General features: G+C 51.3%; 1 long non-coding RNA gene across 1 annotated transcript; it reads right to left on the bottom strand.

The window, feature by feature from the left end:
- Positions 1-216: 216 nt before the first annotated feature.
- Positions 217-5064, bottom strand: LOC142929715 (uncharacterized). Its single transcript, XR_012945871.1, has 2 exons — positions 3686-5064; positions 217-2962 (listed from the first exon to the last, which is right to left on the bottom strand). It is a non-coding gene; the product is annotated as an uncharacterized LOC142929715 (long non-coding RNA).
- Positions 5065-5193: the final 129 nt, after the last annotated feature.

Genomic DNA, 5193 nt, shown 5'->3' with positions numbered 1-5193 from the left:
AGTGCTCTTAGCGAGCACCTATCAAGGGTCGGCACGGCAGACGAGTGAGCTTCGGTGCATCAAGCACCATGCCCGCGCCACGCGTTTGTCTCCGAGTTGCTATTAATAGATCGGCCCCACATTTTGGGGCTGAGACTTAGGTTCGGATACGAATGACAAAACTCGCGCAAATCGCTGCCGTGGTCTCGTACGATCGTTTTCCAGTGCACTAAACCCTGACCCATCAACAGAACATTTATTCATGAAATCACACAGACACACACACGCAGGCACGCGCGCACGCACAATACAATCGTTGCATCATCACTGCATTTCTAAACGGCTTAGTATCGGTCCCACAATCGCCGTTTAATCGGGTGCAAATAGAGGGTTTGGAAAGTCAAACAAGATGGACAAACGAGTACACGGAATGCCCTACGAATAATGGTATCGCACCCGTGGCGGGCTCGCAAACAAAACGACGTCAATGAATCCACACGACGTTGGTGACTCACGCCTGCGATCCCGGGATTGCAGAGGCATCGGTTTGGTGGATCACGTGACTTCGTGCAACTCCGAGAGCCAGCCTGCCTGCAACTTTACTCAAACGGGGGGTGGTGGCAGAGCGGAGAGAACGGGCGACTGTGACTCTGTCTATATCTGCCCCTTTGTTGGGGCCAAGTGCTGTTAGCGAGTAGCAGCGCCTATGAAGGCCGGCACGGCACACGAGGGGGTGGGTGGGCAGCATCACGCACGGCCGCCTTTGTCTCCCCAGTGGCGATGTTTACACACCGCACCAGAGTACTAATTTGAGGACGAGTCGACCTACCGGAGGCCCAGGACCGGAACAGATAATCGTCACTTGGTGTATACTGTGAGTGTGAATCGAACCCGTGTAGGGCACTGCCACCCCCCCTCTTCCTTATGTAAATCGCTCATTTAAAAAAACTAATTAGCTAAGCATCCCACTGCAGGACCGTCCTCATGGTTGAAAGAGGATTTAAACTCTGCAATGCTATCCTGGTAATTGTTTTGCTATCCCAATTAACTCTGCAATGCTATCCTGGTAATTGTTTTGCTATCCCAATTAACTCTGCAATGCTATCCTTAGTGGACACCTGTGAAAAAAATAGCTTTATAGCTCATCGGATTCCTCCTGTATAAATACATATTCTCACTCGGATTCTGAATCTGTATTGCGTGTACTTCTTGGGGGGTTATCGTCTTAAATAAAACAAATCAAATAGACAGTGTCCACATGCGGATTCCAGGGACTCACATTAGGGACCCAACGACTCAAATCGAACCCCACAGACGTACACAGAGACCCTTTCCTCTCTTCCTCCGCGCATGACCAACTGCCCCTTTCACTCTGCAACATCAATTTGGGGATCGAGTTTCAGACGCGGCTCCCATCTCCGCAACCAGCCCTGCGTTTTCTTTGGTTCTTTCGGTAAAGTCACGTAGAATGAGAATAAAATAATAAATTAATAGAATAAAATAACACTAAAATTCTCACGACGTTTCGGCCACAACACAAGTGGCCTTCTTCAGGTGAAAGGAACAGACCTGTCGGGACGACAGAGCTTCAATGAAGCTCTGTCGTCCCGACAGGTCTGAATTTTATCGTGTTATTTTATTTCATTAATTTATTATTTTATTCTCATTCTACGTGACTTTACCGAAAGAACCAAAGAAGATGAATCCTTGCAGTCACGAAAGCTTTAAATCGAAATTCAGCCGTGCGTTCTTCACCACGCCGGTTGCGAGCACCGACTGGCGCAGGGCAACTCTCGTGGTGACATGAATAATGAAAGTGACTTACAAAAAAAACCAAAAGCGTTTTGCATCGTCACGAAGAAAAAGAAGCGTGTCCACCGATCGCCCTCCCGAAAGGAAGCTCCAGGTGTTCGTGCAGCTACTCTGCACGTGTCGCGTCGCCACCTAGAGCAAGTAGCCGCGAATTACACGAATTACATGCTCTTCCAAACAGGAGCAAACTTTTCCCAAAGTGTCCTCGTTGTTGTACTATGCTCTACACGCAATGGCGCGCCGTGGACTCATCAAGACGGCGTCAGGATATCTGGCCAATTTTATTCAGGAGACAAAATCAGAAGCGACATGGCCACAAAGGATAGCTCAACGAAGTAACTTATCACGTGGAAATGTATAGCAGCCAAATACTCTAAACCGCGTGTTTATTCTAAATGTGGAGGGGAAACACCGGACCGGGAGAAAAATCCACACGCCCACGTGGAGAGAGAGAGGGAGAGACATGAAAACTCAAAATATACAGGCATAAGGGTCGGGGGTCAAACCCACGACCTCCTGCATATCAGGCGAAGTAGTTAACATATCGCCGCCACTAATCAAGAATCCATCACCCCGAAGCGGCTGCAGTAGGATACGGACACAGCTGCCCACGGCATCTCTCCTCCACACTTGCGGCGGGAACAGCCACTCAAGGGAAGAACGTCGTTGCTGCTGTTGTATTGCCGCTTCTCGGAATAGCAATGGGATTCCGTTTACAAACGTGGCATCGTTACGGTGTAGCCTGCAAAACTTACCGCGCCTACGTCATTGTCTGTTCGGGCAAAAAAAAAAAATTCTGCATTGTAAGATTTTGTTTTTAAATACCCTGGCGCTACGGATAACCGCTCGTGCGAACTTAGCTGTGAAGTGGGTTTTTAGTTGTTTGCAGTCGGCTAGGGGAATCGCAGATCTCACTGAGCTCTGACAGTAACGACCCGAGGTCATATTGCGGGGGGCGTGCACATCCTCGTTAGAACTTAATCGCATCTGCGAATATATTCGTCGTTACATCCCCGTTATATAGGTATTTATATGTTTTAAACTCTTATATTTTAAATAGCCTTCCGCCCGTGGCTCTTCGTCCACCTCTCCGCTCGGCCACCGCCGCCGGTCACGCCGGATGGCCCTCTCTTCCCGTGCCTCCCTCGAGGTCCCCGTGCTGGAGGAGCCACTGCGACGTGCGGGAGAGGGGACACGGCAGAGAGAGAGAAGAGGGAGAAGAGGGGGAAGAGAAAGTCGATAGCGACAAGGCCCGGGGAGCAATTTCTCGAAGTCAATTCTCGGCCGCCAACCGCCACCGTCCAAGCGCTCGCCGCGGTTGCGTCTCCGCCGCGTTGTTTCGGCCACGGTGTCCGACGTTTCGCTCGGCGTGTGCGCGGGCAAGGCTTCTTCAGGAACCGAATTCACAAGCTGCCCGGCGCACTGCGGCGTTAGGTCCTTGAAGAGGCTTCCCAGCTACGCGGAGCGAAACGTCGGACACCGCGGTGAACAAGAGCGATACGGCAAGTCCTCGTTTAGCGCGGCGGCGGTAGATGCGTTCCTGTAAAGTGCCGCGTTCGGGGAAATATGCCTTCAGCGAAAACAATTTCCCCATAAAAAATGTGGCGATAAAGTTCGGCGAGATACGATGCACTATTACGCAGACGCAGCGAGATGGCGAGACTAATAACCGAGGACACGCCGCTGTAGCGCTCAGCCGCGCAGCTCCAAAAAGTATTTCGTAACCAACCGCTCAGAAACGGCGTCATAACCGCGGTGCGTTCCGCGCTGTTCCGACTTTTCCCCCGCGGGAGATCCGCGTTGGAGCGAAAACGCGTTGTGGTGTGAACGCCGCGCTTCAAGGCGAGGACTTGCAGTATCCGAGTGAGCGTGCGTGTGCGGCGAGCTGCCGTACCTGGTTTATGTCTGGGAAGTGGTCCCCACCGGCCTTTGCTTGCGCTTCGTAGGTCCCTGTAACGCATCGTCGCATTTCAAACGTATGCAAAATCAACTTGTTGACAACAACGGTAGCTTTAGAGAGCATGAAAACATACGAATCTCAGTTTGTATGTTCTGAAGTATAGCCTACGCGAATCGATTAATCAAGTGTCAATCAAAGTCACTGACATTGATCAATGTCCAGGTGGCTGGGTGGTTCAGCGGTCAGAGACACTGATTCCCGCATCGCTAGATTCATCGGTGTGTATCCGCGTTTCAACCGCCCATGATTAAACCTGGTTCTCTAAGTTGATGGTCTCAGCCCACCTACAAATAATACATGGTCGCTATGCACTTAAATTGTCCAACTTCCATCTCTGAGAATTTAAACATATCGGCCAGGCTGTCGTGCAACGGGCATTGCTCTCAGTATGAGAATAGGTGTTACGCTTTCTGGCAATAAAACTGATTGTGTTAAGACGTTAAAACACCAAACAGAAACCTTTTAAAAGGCATCGTGTCTGCATGAAGCGCACACGGTACTTGTGGTGAACATGCAAACACAAAAAATACACGCTCTGATAATATAATGCATTGTCTTCGAAACTGATTGGTCCACACCAGAGACAGCTTTCTTTAGAGCCTCGTCTCAAAACTGTGCTAGACCAGAGGACGCCAAAAGGCGAACAGCACAAAGACAATGCCATCTATCAGGGCGTTGAGAGCTCGGGGCGAGTAGCTACATGGTGGGACCTCATATTTTGATCGTGGCAAGGGAGGTCCCATGAGAGTGAATGGGAGACTGCTGCCCCCTAGTGCATGGACGAGAGGCCACTTGAATTGTATCTCAGAGGTAGTTATGCGATATCTGCTTCCACGGGCCTTTCTCTTAACAACGGGGCGTGATGATGCACTGCCGTGCTAGAGCTATGCCGATGGCACGATGGGGGTAAAATCGTGGAAACTTTTTGGGTACGTCAGGTCCGTGCTTGGCGCGCGGTGCTCACACGACGCGTTTTCGCGGTTACGCGGTTCCTGCATGAGGGAACGCTTGTCGCGCAACGCGGAATGCGCACCGTGATAAGTCGGAACTTGCCCAGTTATAACACGGAACGCACACCGTTATAACGAATGCGCATCGCTATAACACAGAACACGCATCGTTATAACGTGGAACGCGCACCCCGTTATACGCGCACCGTTATAGTGCCGGTGCACATGCGCGCGCGTGCGTACAACAACAACAACAACAAAAACCGACGACGACAACAACAAAAACAACAAAAACCGACGACGACAATGACGAGACAAGAAAGACGCTCGCGGCTGCGGCGGCGTTTGCCGCTCCCGCGTTGACTTCACCGAAGAGCCGGCGGAGCGCGGCAACGCAGACGGCAAACTCGGTGAAGTCCAGGGCACGGTCGGCGCCGGCGAAACGCTCCCACACTCGCTCGTACACGCGCCAGCGGAAACGGAAGCCTGCGC

Source organism: Petromyzon marinus, chromosome 33 (assembly GCF_048934315.1).
Source record: "Petromyzon marinus isolate PM22_M1 ecotype Great Lakes invasive population chromosome 33, UKy_Petmar_22M1.pri1.0, whole genome shotgun sequence".
NCBI lineage: Eukaryota > Metazoa > Chordata > Hyperoartia > Petromyzontiformes > Petromyzontidae > Petromyzon > Petromyzon marinus.
The sequence above is the reverse complement of the archived record's forward strand: the minus strand, read 5'-3'. Positions and strand labels throughout refer to the sequence as shown.